At 40.3% G+C, this 19,256-nt stretch overlaps 1 pseudogene; it reads left to right on the forward strand.

Annotated features, from left to right (window-relative positions):
• LOC102520289 overlaps window positions 1-19,256 on the forward strand; it is a 126,792-nt pseudogene that overhangs the window by 11,163 nt on the left and 96,373 nt on the right.

A 19,256-nucleotide genomic window follows, 5' to 3' on the forward strand; every position in this document is an offset into this window, starting at 1 on the left:
TTATCAACATCTCCCATCAGAGTGCTACATTTGTTACAATTGATGAACCTACTTGGACTCATAATAATCACCCAAAGTCCATATTTACCATAGGGTTCACTCTTGGTATTACACATTCTGTGAGTTTGGGCAAGGGTATAATGACATGTACTCATCATTATAGTATCATTTAGAGTATTTTCAGTGCCCTCAAAATCCTCTGTGCTCTGCCTATTCATCCCTCTTCCCTCCCTCCCAGCCTCTGGCAACCACTGATCCTTTTACTGTCTCCATAGCTTTGCCTTTTTCAGATGCCATATTGTTGGAATTATATAGTATATAGTATGCAGCCTTCTCAGATCAGTTTCTTATACTTAGTAATATGCATTTAAGATTCCTCATGTCTTTTCATGGCTTGTCAGTTCATTTCTTTTTAGTGCTGAATACCACTCCATTGTCTACATGTACCAAAGTTTATTTATCTATTTGCCTACTAAAGGACATCTTGGTTGCTTCCAAGTTTTGGCAATTATGAATAAAGCTGCTATAAACATTCCTGTATAGGTTTTCATGTGGACATGTTTTCAACTCCTTTGGGTAAATATTAAGGGTGGACTGTATGCTAAAAGTATGTTCAGTTTTATAAGAAACCACCAAACTATTTTCCAAAGGGGCTGTACCATTTTGCATTCCCAATAACAATGAGGGAGAGTTCCTGTTGTTCCACATCCTCACCAGCATTTGCTGTTGTCAAGCGTTCTGGATTTTGGCCATTCCAAATAGGTATTTAGTGGTATCTTGTTGTTTTAATTTGTACTTGCCTGATGACATATGATGTAAAGCATTTTTCTATACTAATTTGCCATCTGTATATCTTCTTTGGTGAAATATCTGGTAAGGTCCCTGGCCCACTTTTTAACTGAATTGTTTGTTTTCTTCCTGTTGACTTTTAAGAGATTTTTTTGTGTATTTTTGGATAACAGTCCTTTATCAGATGTGTCTTGTGCAATATCTTCTCCCAGGCTGTGGATTGTCTTCTCATTCTCTTGACATTGTCTTTTCCAGAGTGGAGGTTTCTCATTTTAATGAAGTCCAGTTTATCAATTATTTATGTCATAGATGTTATATCTTTGGTGTTATATCTAAAAAATCATTGCCGTGAAGGTCATCCAGGTTTTTTCCTATGTTATCTGTTAGGAGTTTCATAGCTTTGCTTTTTACATTTAGATATAGATCATTTTCAGTCCATTTTTGTGAGGGTTGTAAGGTCTATGCCTAGATTCCTTTTTTGGCATATGAATATCCAGTTGTTACAGCAGCATTTGTTGAAAAGACTGTCTTTGCTCCATTTATTGCCCTTGCTGCTTTATCAAAAATCAGATGACTATATTTATGTAGTTATAGTCTATGTAAGTTCTTGATGATAAGTTTTTTGAAAAGTTTCATTAATTTTTTTCAGAAGTTATTAATGTTCAAGGCTACTCAGAGGTGCAAATGGGTAATATAAGTGATGCCCTAATACCCTGGAAGAGTTTATACACATCGGGTTGTGAGTGGTTTACTCCTAGGAAGAACCTCGTAGTTCAGTGTACACTACATCTGCCAATTCAAATCTGATAACACTGAGAAAGTACAATTTCTGTTTTCATCCAATAAATCCTTTGATGGCTTTCTAGTATTTCAATTAAATACTAGCTTGCTTAATAATTTAACTGGATAATTGAAATTTTGCTATGATTTGAAGAGAAGAGAAGTGTTCATTCAGGACAACCCTACCATAGACCTCCATCTCCCCCACCCTTAGCCCATCAATTTCTATTGCCTCATCTTAGCCTATTTTTCTGCATAGCACTTACTGCCATCTGGCACTAATTTGTATATGTATTTATTGTTTGGTAATTGTCTGCTTTACCCAGCAGAATAAAAGCTCCAAGAGGGTAAGGATTTTGTCTTGCTCACTCCTATATGCCTAGTATGTAGAAAAACACCTAGCACATTGTGGATGTTTAATAAGTATTTTTTAACTGAATAATGCCATTTGATTAATTTAAAGGGATTATCATATGAACCGTCACAATTACTAGCAACAATAACATTTAATGTGCCATAATGTATAATGTATATCTATATAAACTTTATCTCGGGAAAAGGAGAAGAAAGTCAAAAAGAGAAAAGGAAGATTTGTGAGCATAAACCCTTCTAGACCCTTGCTACTCCAATGGTGTGGTCTAGGGACCAACCACATTAGCATCACACAAAAGGTTGTTAGAAACATAGAATCTTAGGCCCCACCCAAAATCTGCAGTTAGAATCAGTATTTTAAAAAGATGCCCGTGATTCATATGTACATTAAAGCTTGAGAAGCACTACCCTGGGGACCTATATAGGAGACATATTTACGGAACACACCAAAAAATTTCGTTCCTCACCTGGTATAGGCTTCCAGCAGCCATAGCTAAGTAGAAGGTGATTCCTCATTCTTCTCTTTCACATCCCTCCCAGTTTGATTAAATCAGGTTTACCTTCAGCAACTGTCTTACTACAAGGTCTAGAATGATATTGGAAGGCTGCCACATCCATTCTAGAAAGACTCCCTTGCTGCTTAATGATACTTGAAATTCCTTTAACAGAGGACAGGAATCTTTCATTTCTTAAACAGAAATAAAAAGCCTAAAGTGCAAATACCCAGAAAAGGTAAAATATAGACAAAAACTTAAACATACTAAGGGAAATCCAAAACAAGAATAAAAGACTGATATTAATATCTGCAAGCTTTGCTAGAAAAGGAGTTGAGAGAGGAGAAAGGTATTCAATGTTTACATCTTGTTCACTAAAGAGGTAACATGACAGAAAGAAGGGAATGTGGGAACCAGAAAATTTAAGGCATGAGAATTTTTGTGGGGCAAACACTATGTACTTTGAATTGAAAAAAAAAATTGCTCACATAAATTTGTGAAGATTTTTAAATTTCCAACTTCATATTGAAGTACTTTATTTTCACAGTTTTGATAATCCAAGTTTTATCCAATAACCCAAAATAAATTTACAGCACAGTGAACTACAATCTTAGTGTCACTGATTCAATCTGCAGGCAGCATATCCAACAAATGGAAGAAATAGCCCCAGGAGGCCATGTTGAAAAGAAGTACCCTAGTGGGTGTGCCATTTGGAAAAATTAGGACAATGAAAGAGCCCTTTTTCTGGGAACTCAACCTGCTACCAGCTGATAGTCATCTGAAGAGGCACTTTTCTATAAATCACTATAATTTAAAAACCAAATGCTTTGAAACTCTTTTTGCCAGATCAAATCAAACTGACTCTCAGTTGGTGGAAGGCCCAGATGTGAGTTTCGTAACACACATCAATTACTATCTAATCCATCACTTGCAGTGGCTGAATATGCTCAGTGCCATTTCCAGAACAAGTGTCATGGAAACAGATAACAGCATCTAGGTATAAGGGGAATTAAAAAATCTCTAGTCACTGTCTGCAAAGCATCAGTGGATCATGTGTAAGCACATGCTCAGTTTGGCCTTTTAATCTCAAACAATATCATCTCAAGCTATTTAAAGCCCAAGTTGGAAGCAGCAAGAGATGTTGTTATATAAGGAAAATATCCATTTCTACAACAGCAATTTTATAACAGCTCCTTGGATACTTTCTCTGGTAGTAGCCAAAATTTTCCAGACAATGATATGGTCACTATCATGACTGTTAACCTCAGTGATGGACACATGGGTTCACTCCTACATGAAAAATGTTGATTAATTTGTATCCTTCACATTACCATAGGGTGCTTTCAACAGAAAATAACATTGTAAGTCTACACAAAGTGAATAAGCTAACAGTAATAGTAAACAGGCCATTTGAACAACCAGACTATTCTCACAGCTGACTCTCCAGTCCCACATAGCCTGGTGGGGTTATGTCAGGTATAAAACTTCATTTTCTGCTTCAACTGACTAATTTAACCAAGTGCAATTATCCTAATGAGAGATCATCACCATCATCATCACCATCACTAAAATTTATTTAGTACTTAGGATGTAGCAGGTACTGCTTCGAATATTTTACATGCACTAATCCATTTCTTCCTCATAAAATCATATGTGGTAAGTACCATTATTATCCCCATTTTACAAATGAGGAAACTGAGGCTAGAGCGCTTAAGGAACTTGTGTAACTTGTCATACAACTGTGTTGGATGCTTGACAGAGTACAGGCTCCATTCTTCCTCGTTGCATTTCCTATAGCTCCATACAATATTATCAATAAGAGAGCCAAACCAAAAAAAAAAAAAAAAAGTTGTTGCTAGGGGCTGGAGGGAAGAAGGAATGGAGAGTTATTGTTTAACAGGTATGGAATTTTAGTTCTACAAGATGAAAAGAAACTTGGAGATGGATAGTGGTAATGGTTGCACAATATTATGAATGTATTTAATACCCATGAACTGAACACTTAAAAATGGTTAAGATGATAAATTTCATGTTACATACATTTTACCACAATAAATTTTTTTTGGGGGGTGGGGAGAAGAAAAGATCCAGATAAGTAAAGGAAACAGAGGTCCCACTAGGAATATTTCTTTGTACCAATCAGTTTTGCTATTTAAAAAGGGCATCCATGGAGTTGGTTTTGTACGTGCCCAGAGCTGTGGCTTTGGAGATATAATGAATGGCCTGAAGCCCACTACCTCCTGGAATACACTGCTTGGGAGGATTTCCCAAAAGGTATGATCACATGGAAATCACCTCAACAAGGACATCCTTCCACCAAGGTGTGCTCCTCCAGTCCCCCCACAGTGGGCATCAGGATCTTAACTGTACCACTTAGGAGAGATGCATCAGCCTAAACCGTTCATGGAAACTACAAATGATTAACTACAATGATAGATTCCTTCCTATGGAATAAGAACTATAAGCAGTGTTCTATATATTTGACGAAAGCAAAAATTACACAAAAGAAAATACAAAATTCATCTGACCTAGAAATACTCAGCATAGTATATGGCCAATCTCATTCGACAAATATTTTCTCTTTTGCATCAACTCCACTTATTAAAGAATTGGTGAAGAGACACGTACCTGCACACCAGTGCCAAGAAGCACCAAGAGCAGGATTCCCTCATCGCTGGCATCATCCGTGTTGTGGAGGACAATGACATCCTCCTGCACTGGGCTTCTGCTCAGGAGGCTAGAGATTCCACACAAATCCTCTTCTCCAAGAAGGACACCGGTGCAGGTGACTCCTGCACCTCTGAGGATGAACTGACCTTTGACCAGGACTATGAACCTGACGGGGCCGTCTTCAGCACGGTGCAGCCATGGCCTCGCCACTCACAGTCCACGAGAGGTGCAGAGCCCAGCTCCCGCCGGGGCTTCTGGGCCTTCTCGGTGAGTGAGTCGGAAGGAGCTCAAGTCCATACACCCTTCAAAGTCGGGCCTCAGCTGGGCCTACCTGGTCCTGGTCCGCAGACTGAAGGCTCCTGCCCACCCTGCCTCTGCTCTGTGTCCTTATCTCATCTGCTGTTGGCCAGCGCTCTACAGGACCACCTTTTCTGCCTCGTCTTCCTCCGCGACTCCTCGGCCCTCTCCAACTCCTTCCACCACCTCCAGCTCTTCGACCAGGCCAGCTCCAATGTGGTGTCTCGCTTCCTCCAAGATTCCTGCTCCACCACCTTCAGCAGTGTCTCCCGAGTGACCAATGTCTTCCTCCCGGGAGCCCTGCAGCCACACCAGGAGGGAGCCTCTCCGACCCTTTTCCCGCCCGGAAGACCCCCAGGGCCTGGGTCGGAGGTCGTTTCCGGGCGCCTCCTGCCCTGAGGAGGAGTGGGGCTCACCGCCCTGGCGCCGAGAGCCGTCTGCAGCAGGTCCCTGTAGCGAAGAGTCCGGCTCTTCTCAGGGCTGAGGAGCCGAGTGCTCACTCGGGGAGAGCTGGGCAGGGCTGCGTGTGGCCAGGGGAGGTCCCCAGGGTCTCGACCCCAGCCTGAGGCGCGAAGCTCAGCAGTTCCTCCCGGGGTACCTCAGCTGAGAGGGTTCCGCTGAGGAGCACGAGGCGCAAGAAAACTGACGAGTACCGCCTGAGGAAGCCGGAAATCTTCAGGCCCAGGGCGGGAGCGCAGGAACCCACCCCCGCACAGATACCCGATCAACACATTCTCTGAGGGTCGTGAGAACCCGGGGCTGCGCCTGCCGAACGAGCGACCTCCTCCGCCTCCCTTACTGCCTGTACCACGACGACCTCGGCTACATCCAGGGCACGAGTGACCTTCTCTTCCTGATTCTCTCCGTCTCTCAGAACGAGATGGATGCCTTCTGGTGCTTTTGTGGCTTCACAGAGCTCCAGGAACTCTGAGGAGATAATGAAGCGGCAACTGGAGCAACTCCTGAAGCTCCTGCAGGTGCTGACGCGCTGCTCGGGACTTGCTGGACTCCCAGGACTCTGGCTTTCTCTGCTTCTGAGGCCGGTGGCTGCTTAAGGGGGTCCAGGAGGGGAATTCCCCTTCCCGGAAGTGGTTCGGCTGTGGGGGATTCTGGGGACGGGCTGCATCTGCTGGCGGCCTGCGCTTTCCTGGACGTGGACACCCTCGCGCTTCCCGGCTTCTGCTCCAGCGAGACCTTCAAGCACATAATGGGCTGACCACGAAGCCGAGTGTGGAGGACGCGCTGATGCGGGCCGAAGCCCTCTACTCGCCGCTGACCGCCTGCCACGTGAGTCCCTGACCCCTCCCAAAGACCCCCAACCCCATCAAACCTCTGACTTTTCTATCCCTATCCCCCAACCCTCCGCGAGCTGCCACGCGACGTGCAGGAGGTCCTAGGTCTGGTGCCGTCCTAAGAGCCCCACAGCCTCTCGCTCCCTTCCTCCACCGCCACTATCCCCCACCGGTGCCCTGCCGGCTCGGCCTCCCCTCAGCAGACAGGGTCCCGCAGTGGGACAGCAGCCTGGAGTCCTGGAGTCCTGCCGGGGGGGGTCTGAGGAAGGTGCGACTCCTGACCCTACGGGGCCTGCTGGGTCACGTCGTTGGTTTGGGCCTGGGTGGGAAGGGGTGGTGGCTCGACCCCTCTGACCACTCTGCAGACGCCACGTCTGGCCAAGTGACCCTGGTCCGGCCAATGAGCCACAAGAGGAGGCCCCTTGGGGGTGAGTGGTGGGGGTTTGTGGAGGCAGGGCTCCCTTACCTCCCTGAGTTTGCGGCATTTGGAAGAGTGAGGATGCGGGTGCGGCCACATTTAGCTGTGTGGACACATTTCCCTGGGAAAACGGAGACGCAAGGGCCTGCAGAGCTGCTCACAATGCGACCCTGCCTACTAGCTTGTTATGTGAGAAAAATAAACTGGCGTTTAATTAGAAAGAGAGAGAGGGAGAGAGAGAGGGAGGAGAGAGAAGAGAGAAAGAAAACTGGTGAAGACTCAATCAGGTATTGCTGAGGGAAATGTCTCGGCTCTAAAGTTCCTGCCTAGGTCTTCCGGTAAACTGTCCTTCATACTCGGTGTGCTCCACGCTGTCCTATTATGCCTATGTCCTGTGTTTGGAGTGTCATTTCGTCACATAATTTCCCTCAATACTAATTCCAGGCAGTTTTTAGTCTTTGCTTTTGCCTTGCATAGGGCGTGGTTTAAGTGTAGAGTTTATAGCAGTGGTATTTCTAAGAACGTTTGCTTCCTCCTGTACATTTTACACTTTTACAATTCAGGAAAGATGTCTCTTTCAATGTGCATAGTCCTGCAGTGCTGTTCTTGTTTGTATGTCCCTGCTTCAGGTGACTCCCAGTCTTGCCCACACAGCCATTCTGAGACTATTGAAGAAATATTTGTCTTGTTTTGTGGCTCTTTTTGTTGAGAAAAATATTAGATCTTCAGTGTTTAAACGGAGGATGACTTGCTCTCACCTAGCTTGTTTGGGGGAAAATATGCTGTCTTCCCCACCCACCCTTACACCCTATTTCTAAAACAATAAGCATTCTTATTGACTCTTGTAAGACAGTTAACATATAATCTATCTCATCTCAGAGAAAGGAATATTAATTTCCAAAGTCTGCTTTAGGTGTCTGGAACAAGACACAAAAAAGGGCAAGCTAAGAAATCATTTGTGACTCACATGAATGAGTCCCTAAAAAAGGAACTGACTTCAGCTAGCTCTATCAGTAGCTTTTGCTGTATTCTCAGCCTCCAGGGAAATGTTTAATGTGCTAGAGTAATAATCTTCTGTGTGCTATTATCTGAAGAACTAAAAACCTAAAAATATTCCATAAAGTTGTTAGTTTTGACCAAGAAGGAAGGAAACTCAGATGCCAACATTTGACCTAAAAATGTGCTAAACAAACTAACTAGAAAAATAAGAGACACGAACTTTTTATGTTTGTGGAACTTCCAAAGAGGAGCTTATCTCTTAGTTTCTGTTTGTTTTTTTTTTTAAATCTAATTAATACTTTGCATTGGAAATAGCTTTAAAAAAAATCTTTGTTTATGCAGTGAAATAGTGAATCTACTGAAAAATCATGCAAATAATGCAGTAGAAAAATAAAAACAATTTAAAAACCTAAATCAGTTAGGATTCATTTGGATGCAACTAAAAGAAGTTGTTCAACTCAAAATGAAGTTCAACTGAAAATGAATGAAGTTAAAAATAAGGAGAAGGAGGGAAATTGTTGCCTCACAAAACAGTAACATCAGAAAGTTGAGCCAGGGGCTCCAGTAGTATCAGAATTCAGTTTCTCTCCACCTCCTGGCTCTTCTAACTTGTGGGTTGGCTTCATTCTCAAGTAAACCTTATCCTCATGAAGACCTTGTAGTTCAGATTTACATCAGCCTAGAGCTCGCAATCACTGCAGAGAGATTATCTCTTCCTCATAATTCTAAGAAATGTCCCAGAATTGAGTATCATTGTCCTGAACTAGGTTACATGCCCATCCTTGAACTAACCACATGCCAAAGGAACAATATATTAGATCTGGGGTGGAGGGAAGTACTGCACTTGAGCCCCATTCTCATGGCTGAAGGAGCTGGGGAGGGAGGGTCCCCAGAGTAAAATCAAGGTGCTATTACTAGAAAAAGGTAAATGGATGCCAGACAAGCTAAAGGTTGTCCAATCCAGCACTCAAAGTAACTTCTCAAACTCAGCTTGTGACGTATTTAACAAGAATTTTTAAAAAGGAAAATTAAGTCCAGTAATGCAGTGTCACAATTCCAACTCTTGACTAATCAGCAAACACATACATACATAAATAAATATATTAGGATAGTAGCCCTTCCATTTCAACAAGAAAATATGTAGGTCACTCAAATGGAAATTAAAATCTGAATCTGCTCAGAAACAATTGTTAGCTCAGTTCTAAAGCCACTAGCTCAGTTCTAAAGCCACAAGCATCCAAGCACATAATACACTCTCATGTCACAGAGGTCCTATTCCTCTTCACTTCAGTTTGCATCTTGTTCTGACATTATACCATATGGCATGGGCCAAGTGCTCTTGTATGCAAAGTGAGTTCAGAGTAAATGAGCTAAAAATGTCTTACATACATAATGGCTCTTGTTTCAACTTAGCTGTGACTACCAGATTGCTGCAGACACCAAAATAATAATGCTGCTAATGAGGAGATTTGTTCATAACTTACTACACTGTCAACTCTAATGTTCAACCATAATGGTTATTATTTATTGATATGTTGTGTGTATACAAAGCAGTGGCTGAGGCCAAAAGCTGCCTCTTAACAGAACCCATGCCTATTAGATTGTGCATAATCTCCTACAGATAATTATTTTTTTTAAAAATCTGCCCAAAGTCTCTGTTATTTGAGACATCTTAATTGAAAAGACAGAGACCTAGATTTAAAGTCAGAATACCCAGGTTGATCCTGTAAGAGACTACAGTGACAACTAGCAGTGCTGGTGAGGGTGCTGACAAGCAGGCACTTCCAGACACAGGACAATGGGAAAGTGACCCACCATTTTGGAGATGAATCTGAAATGATATATTAAAATTTAAAAAGTGCATACTCTCGACTCAACAATTTTACTTCTAGGAATCAACCCTATAAAAATTAAAGTACCAGTACACGAGGACATATATACCAGGATGTTTACTGCAGTTGTGTTTATGATAGCAAAAACTTGAAACAACCTACACGTTCACAAGAATGGAGTGGTTGAGTGGATTGAGATGCATCCATTTGGTTATGGCTTATCAAGAGTACTGAAAGAACAAGTCAGATTTATATCTTAGTTTGGAGAGATGGATATTATATACTATTAAGTGAGAAAAGCAAGTTGCAGGAAAACTAAACAGATAATGATAGATGGGATAGAGAGAGAGGCATAAATACATACATGTAAGGATATAGGTATGTACACATATACAGTGTGATTACATTTTTGTATAAAAGAATAGGATAATAGGGTTTGGATTCAGGTTATGAAATTTGAGAGATCTTTGAACCTCATTTTCTTTATCTGCAAAATAAAGGTAGTCTTTTTGTGAAGATCAAATGAGATAACAATAAAAATGATTTGTGAACTGTACATAGCAATCAAATGTCATATAACAAAATCATAATATAGTCTCACGTGAATCTGAAGTTCAGGCTCCAGTAAGTCCTCCAAAGGCCGTTATCAATTTGCAGGGTTGTATCTGGCTCTATCCAAGCCAATATCAGCCACCTCTTCTGGTCTCCAGTTGTGTCTAACTGGATTCACAAGAGAGAAAGCAAATGGTGAACTATATTAATACCCCTACAGATTACCTATGTAGTGCCAGGAAAACACTGCACATTTTCCCAAAGGGAGCCACACAATCCATTCAATACTTTCAGCCCTAACAAGATCTTATTTATGTGGCTAGTTGAGTAGAGGACCACAGAAGATATTAGCCTTGTAGAAATTTGGTTGTATTTAAGAAGTGTTCTCACTTTCTAGAATTAACCTATTCTCTCCTCATAGATGCTTTATAAATAGTTTTAATCATATGACAGATACAATTTTATATCCTGGCTCTAGAGCCAGATGGCTCTACATCTTTCTAGCTGTGTAATCTTAGAAAATTACTTACTTTTCTCTGTCTCGGTTCCTTTGCAAAATGGGGATGCTAATACTACTACCACTTCAGATTGTTGTGATGACTAAGTGAGTTAAAACATTTAAAGGACTTAAATGAGATGTTATCTAGTAGGTGCAAAATAAATGTTAGTTATTATTATCCTAAATGTTCCATTAATCATAAGTTTATATGCTTTTACATATTCATAATATAGTATTCATAGCTATCATTTTATTGATATTTAATAGTGCTTAAGTAGCATGCTCTACCAAGTGGATGTGTTGTAATTTATTTGGAAATTATTCTCTTTGCTTCTTGTTTTTCAAAATATTTTCTATTTTACAACTGTAAGTAATATATTCATGTATTTGTACATTAATTTTTTCCATATTCTCGATTATTCCGTAAGATAGACCCACCCTAGAAAGAGTGTAGAGGAAGAAAGAGTATAGAAATCTTTAAGTATTTTGATACATCTTGAAAGTAGTACTTCAGATTATGAATATGTTTTTACTTAATCCTTTCTGAACCCTCTTCAGAACTTGACATGAAGTGCTTCATCCAGCCATTCAGCATCTGCTGATGCTTTTATCAAAGTTCATTTCAAAAAGGTCATTATAAGAAATGACAAAATTAAAATTCATCTATAGAATTATTTGTTTCAGATGTCTAAAACATAGTTCCTTAAGTATAATCATATCATGTTAGAATTTTGCTGCTAGTAAGGCAAATTTGAACTGAAAAAAAAAGCCCAAAACCCACTTACTCAGTGACATTTTTTAGCATATAAAATTCCCCCTCTGAATCATGAACTCACAAATCATGCACCCCTAAACATTTAGCTCCTTCTGACTCATTCTGAAACACTCTGACAACTTCTCCATTGAAATTCAAAATGTCCCAATACTGTAACATCCTCTTTTCCTCTAATTAATTAGTTCCTTTCCCACTTGCAAAATGCAAGAGTGATAATCTCTATATTTACAGATAGTGGAATGAAGCACACAGCTGGAATCAGTCTAAGTATTTCCATCTTCCAGGCATATCTCTCTCTAATCTAATACTGGATTTTCCAGTCCTCCTTTTCTGCCACCCTACCAACACTACCAACAGGTGATGTCTTATCCTTCAAAATCCTAGATGTTTTCTAAACCCCATTTGCATCTGCAAACCCTATGATTTCTGTGCCCTCTCTGTACAGTTTGCTTAAGGAGACATACTATCCTCACTGATTTATGTGGATTGATCCAGGCTTCCAAAGCAGTTAGCTCTCCCATGACAATCTATTTACTTTCCTCCTCTACCAATACAAGTGTTCCATCTTATGTAGGAGATCAGTCTACATGGTGAGCTCCCATCGTGCAAGAGAAAAATTGGATCCATAATATTTGCTCTCAACAGCCCCTTTCCCTTATTGCGAATTATTACAGTACCCAAAAAATAATGTGAAACTCACTCCTCAGGTATTTTTCTATTCTGTTGTGACAAATCACACTGGGCTGCTGGTCTGGCAAAGTTTCAAGTTCCTTTGCCACCAATTATTGAATTAATTAATTCTCCAGCAAGCTTGCTCTTTGTTCTGTATAGCACATAAGTGGCACTCAGGGATGGCAAGTTTATACTAAGAAAGCAAGACAAGTGCTAATTTAAGCCACCATGAGAAGCACTTAAAACCCCACACCTTCCTAGTAGACCCTAGTAGACTGACCGTTATCAACCTCCCAAGCAGGACCAAGTGAATGACTTCAGAGACCTGGAAATTTCACCTAAGTGGCCTCGCATGAACCCAGACTAATTTTGAAATTAAAGTCATTCTTTGAACCCCACTGGAAATTCTAGCAATATGGCTGGGGAGATGCTACTGGTTGGCAAAATGGCAAGTAATTTATCCTCCCTGTCCTTTTTTCCTCACACGTGAAATAAGGAACACTGACTCACTTCACAGGAAGGCTGCATGTGTTTAATTAATTAACAACATATCAAAAATGCAAACTGCAGAACACCTTTGCTCAGCCCCTAAGCCCAGTGAATCTGCCAATAGCGTTCACTGTTTAGTTGATCTAACCTAGATCTTTCTTTAAGTTGTGGCTCTGGTGTGGCCCATAAGTATGCTTTTGTCTACATTTATAGATACTTACAGGCACACATGTGGGTTTTGGTTTCCTATTTTAGTGTTTTCTTTTCATTGCTGCAATTGTTGAGGTCTTATATTTTCTTCATCAACTGCTCACTGAACTCCCCATTTACTACAGAAAACACTAGGCAGCCATGCCAAAAAACTGCATGTCCGACTAGCATATATCTAGCCAAATGAGCCCACATCAAACTCAGTTTTCCTTTCCTTACTCCAAAGTACCTTCTGTGACTAGACAAAAGATGATGGAAACTTCATCCTAGAACATCAAACCATGCCAGGCACATTTCCATCTGTCCTATTGAAGATTGCCAAAAGCATTTTTTAGAGGGTTTTTTTTCCCCCCATAGTTAGTCAATCAAAAATTCTCTCAGGCAGAAGTTATCTGAGGACTAGGAAATGTGGAAGTTCCTACCCTGGCTGACTTCTCGGACTATGGAGGACATACCTGATCAAAAATAGAAGGTGGAAAAACAACTGATGCACAGAAGTGGTACCTTCAAAATCTATTTACTTCCTTCTTTTAACCAAACACACCAAAAAAAACACCCAAAGACATTATGTCTAAGTACTGAAGAATCATGTTTATAAGGAGAGAGAGGAAATCAGATATCTTACTTTCTAAAGAGATAAGAAGCTTCACAGCTAGAGCCTGGAGCCAAAAAGAGAAATGACATTGATGCCAAGGAGGGAAGGATGAGGCCAACAGCTTAGGGTTGCGTGGTCAATAGCTGGTTGTCCAAGTCAAAAAGTAGACTACCCATTTGACATTGGTACAAGGGAAAGTCTGACTGATAAAAAAGGGCAGAGATAGGAAACATTCACGTTAAATATGTATGTTAAATCTGTTTACTCTCTTCCATAGAAAAGACAAAATCATTAAAGGGGGAATTTTTCTTAAGTCCTCTCCTTGAACTAACTCTGTGTTAATTAGCTAACCTGTGCTAAATTAACAGTCATCTCTCATCAGTCAATTCTCATTGATTCTCAGGACCACCAGATATCCCCAAGACCAGTTCCCATCTTGCTTTTAGGCTTTTTGCTCCAGACAGTTCTGTGAATCTTTTTTCATGTTTCTACTAAATAGCCATAGCAGAATTATGCCTGGACATTGTAGTTTCTAGATGAACAAAGATGTTAGTGAGTCTTTATTAAGAAACAATAGGGTATGGATCACCATGTTAGGCACTATGAGAATTTTTTTTTTTAATGAGGTCCTTCCTGACACTAATAAAATTTGATTTTTAATATAAAAGTCTGTGCTCTCACAAATATAATAGCACTGAACAAAAGCATTAACATAGCAATTTATAGTCAAATGGAAGTCAAGATAGTACTGAGAAAACAGAATCCAGAGTTCTTGAATGAACACCCTCCAACCATAACTCCAGGAAATGAGGTCAGACCTAAACTGGGGAGAGTGACCACTCCAGCTACCTTCCTTTTTCACTTCCCACTCCTTAACCCTCTGGCATCTGTTTTCCATCCACCAAATGCTGACTATATGGAAGTTGGTGGTTCCCAAATTTAGTGTGCATCAGAATTACCTGGAGAGCTTGTGAGAACACAGATTGCTGGACTCCGCACCCCATGTGTCTGATTCAGCAGGTCTGGAATGGGGCCCAAGAATTTGCATTTCTAACAAATTCCCAGGTAGTGCTGCTGCTGCTGCTGCTCTGAGAATCTCATTTTGCGAACTGCCATGTGACCTTGACCAAGTCTATTTTCTGAGAATGAGAATATTTACCTTTTCTTACCTCAGAATTATTGAAAAGTTTTGAAACTTGTAAATGAAATGAAACACTGTGAAACCACTCAGTTAGCTAAGCAGATACAGTATTAGTGATCTTCAATATGGGTCTAATTACCTCTCATTGTTGCATTTGACCCTAAGGAACGCTTTCTGAAACTCTGCTCTCTATCCCATTGTTCTTTTCTGTCTCCTTCACTCATTCTTTCTCCTCTATGCCTTGTTCTTCTCTCTCCATACTTTCTCTCTACAAATTCATCTAGTCTCCCTGGCTCAAAAATCACTTATGAGAAAAATCATCTCCAAAGCTCAAGTTCTGTTCAGTATCTCTAACTTATACTGTTTCGTTTACAATTTCTCTAAGCTTAAAAATATTAATCACATTTTACCCTCACCCCTTCCTAGCTCTTCCTCCCAGATACCAACAGTCTTAAATGCTTCCTCTTACAGCCTTTAAAGTCATCTGTCACGTTGCCTCCCTGCATCTACAGTCTCAATGCTGCCACTCTTGTTGACCCTTTCCCACAGGCCTCCCACCTGGCCTCTCTACTTCCACAGCCTTTCTGCTCCTGTCCTCCTAAATACTGCCCTTTGTGAAGCGCTTTTCATCAAGCCCCCTGCTCTCAAAATACACTCTGACTTTTTATGGCCTAAATAATAGCCCCCAAGCTAACTAAAATATTGGTATCTTTGTAATCTGCCCTCACCTTTGTGCAGTGGCTGGATAGGTGTCTGTCAGGGCAATGGTAGGACAGATTCATGCACTGAGTGATCGTTCCTTTCAACGCTCCAGTTGTATGACGTATTTCTGATCTTTTGTACTACTGTTTCTGTAATGAAGCCCTGGCTTCAGTCAATCTATCCTAATTTTTTATACCAAAATACTATCTTAAGTACCACAAATGCATCTTTGCCAATGATATTCCCACTCCTTTCTGCCCACACATATTCTAATCACCCATGGAGGTCAAATTCAATGCCTTCTTTTCTACTGGTGCTTATAACTCCCTATGCTCTCAAGCACTTTGTACTTAAGGGCCCTTCATCTTCTTCTTATTATTCTCCTTACCCTTCCTCCTCTCCCTCCTTCCCTCTCCCTTTCTTTCCTTCTCTCCCCTGAGTCATCCCCATCACCATACAACATGCTTTAGAACCTCTTATCCTTAAAAAAAATCTCCCTTGTCCACATGCACCATCATCTGTCTACCACCTGTCTATCAGACCATTTCTTTGCTTGCCTTTACAACTTTTCTACAGTTTCTCAGTTTATTCACTTCACATTCATTCCTTCTTCAACCTCTTGCAATCTAGCTTCCAGCCCCATTGAATTTCCTCTTTTCAATTCACTAAGAACAAATCTGTGCCAAAGTCAGTGAAAATATCTGTCTTCTCATGTTATCCACCTCACAGTCAACATGTCTAACCATTCCTCCCTTCTTAACTCTCTTCTCTTGGCTTCCAGAACTCCAGACTCTTCTGCTTTTTTTCTTATTTCACTTGTCACTCATTCTCAGTCTTCTGTCATGACTCTTATTCTGTCTAGACTCTAAATTTTGGAGTGCCCAGGGGCTCAGTCCTGGGCTCTCCTTCTCCTATCATCTATATACATTCCCTAGACGACCTCATCTATTCACTGGCTTTAAGTATCTATTTGCTGATGACTCCTTATTTTTCCTCCAGGCTTAACACCTACATTAACTTTGAAACCCTGTCTCTGTCTTGGTATCTTAACTTTGTTGTCTAATACGCGTATTAAACGTATCCAAACAGAACTCTTAGTTCACCTCTTCAATCTCCTTCATGTTTCTACTCCAGCCCTCCCTCTCTCAATAAATGACACTATTCATTTAGCTCAAACCAAGAATTTAGACATCATCTTTAATGTCCACCCACATACAATCCATCAGCAAATCCTGTGTGTTGCACCAAGTATATTTTGAAAGTGCCCAATTCTTTCCATCTTCATGGCTGCCACCCTAGACCAAGTCATCAAACACACCTTTCTGGAATGTTGATGCATTTCTCAGAATGTGGCCTTCCTGGATCCATGCTCAGCCTTCTCCCATTGCAAATAGAGTGATCTTTTTAAAACATAAATAATATCACATAACTCTCCTGCTTAAAATACTGCAATGACCTCCCATTTTACTTAACATAAGATTCAGACTTCTTACTGCAGCTTATAACATTGGGCTCTTGACTCTCCGATCTCAATTGGTATCACATTCACCTCCCTATAAGCACCTTTCAGAGCACACTGCGTTTTTTGTTTCTCACATAGGCTAAGTTCTTTCTTGATCTCAGGATTTTTGCTGTTCCCTCCTTCAGGAACACTTTCTACTGAGTTTTCACATGGTTGATTCTTCTTTATCCTTCAGATTTTAACTACTAATGTCTTCTCAGTGAGGTCCTTTTTGACTGCCTTATCTAAAATTTTCCCTATTAAAAAGGTATTTTCTATTTCACTCAGAATTATCTTCATTTAAAATCTTACTAGTTATTTTGTTTACTTGTTTGTTATCTGTCTCTAGCTTCATCTCCTAATCCTCCTGCAACTAGAATATAAGCTCTAAAAGAAGAAACTTGTGTATATTCTTTTATGATTTATTCCTAGCCCCTAAGAATTGTGCTTAGATTCCTCAGTAAATATTCAAAAAACTAAATGAATAGAAAGCCCACTCATGAATCAGGATAGGCTTTAGAAACATAATTCCAAAATCTTAGTTGGTTAAAACCTCAACGATGTATCCTTGTAAGGGCCAGAGGGCTCTGCTCAGTATGATCCTTCAGGGACCGTGACTGACAGAGGCTTCCTCTCAACACATGTGTCCATGAGGTATGGTTAATTGTGTGTGGCTCTTAACACTTCTAGCAAGAAGAGGCACATATCAATTTTGCTTGCTTTGGCCAAAACAAGTTCTATAGCCAAGCCTAACTACAAAAAGGGTGGGAAAGTATCATCCTCCATGTGCCTAGAAGAAACAAAGACGGAAACGTTTGATCATTAGCACTTATAATTCTGTACCTGTTTTCTACTAGATTTCTTCCACCTAGAAGAAAAATGATAAAAATATATGATCATCTGCAACTTTTGACTTTTCATATCTACCCTCTACTTAAAGCATTCTTCTACCAACCCAGCCTAACATAACTTCTCTGAATCCCTCTAAGTGTTATTTATGTAGTTCTCACTTGGTGTAACTATTCAATCATCTCTCTCCCCATCTACACTTTAAATAAGGAGGGCAGGGATCCTTATCTCTTTTTCTCTGAAGAAAGAGAGTATCCTGGTATCCTGAGAACCTAGCTCAGTTCCTTTCACATAGTAGATTCTGAATGAACATTTGTTGGAGGACTGTCTTGTAGATTTTCATGTGTATGTGTTTTTTATCTGCATAATTAGACTAAATATTCCTCTGCATATAATACATAAAGACAATAATTTATATTTCATATATCATGTATCTTCCAGCTGACTCATCATGAAATTATTCTCATGTTGGCAGGAACACAGTAAATACTTATTGAACTCAGCTAATTGATAGTATTGAGGCCACTCATCAAGGTTCACTATGCAAAATACACTTATTAAAAAGGTACTGTCAATGCCCCAACACCACCATCTTTTGAACACAAACTCACGGAAGACACACATTGCTATCCCTGGCTTCCGGCAAAAGTTCCATAGCCAGTTTTCTTCAGTGGGGAAAAACTGACTGATGATTGCCTGAGTTTTCTTGGTTCTGTTAGTGGTCAATCTATCTGGAACTGAAACTCCCCTTTCCACAGTATTTCATCAGAGCAGTAACCACAGGACTTGAATTTTGGTCATTGATAGAGTCTCAGCTCAGCTGTGTATCCTAATGTGAAAATAAAACTTGTGTTCTACTCCCTTATGTTCCCTTTCCTTAAATTGCCAATTCCTAAAGTGATGCTGAGATTAAAATCTGTTCCTTCTTGAGCAGGGTCATAATGTGTGATGACAGATCTGTCTCTAAGACCCTCACTATTTGAGAGAGGAAAGTGATGTTGAGATTTCTACATCAGAAAATATCCTTTGGTTATCAGGTGGTTTCTATTTATGCAGACAAGTTCAAAGTACATATATTTGGACATCTTCCCTTGTGCAGTACCATTGGACTCATAGCCTTCTTCCTTAGAAAGATGTCATTTAAATTGAGTATTTTCAATCTTCCAAGTCACACAAGCCAGTGTGGCATAGTAGAAAGACTTAAAGAGGCCTTCTTTAATTTCATAGCACATCTAAAGCAAATTACTCAACCTGAATTTCGATTTCCTCATCAAAAAAAAAAAAAATGAGGATAATAATACCTCCCTCATGAGATTAAATAACATAGA

This window comes from Camelus ferus, chromosome 5 (genome assembly GCF_009834535.1).
Source record: "Camelus ferus isolate YT-003-E chromosome 5, BCGSAC_Cfer_1.0, whole genome shotgun sequence".
NCBI lineage: Eukaryota > Metazoa > Chordata > Mammalia > Artiodactyla > Camelidae > Camelus > Camelus ferus.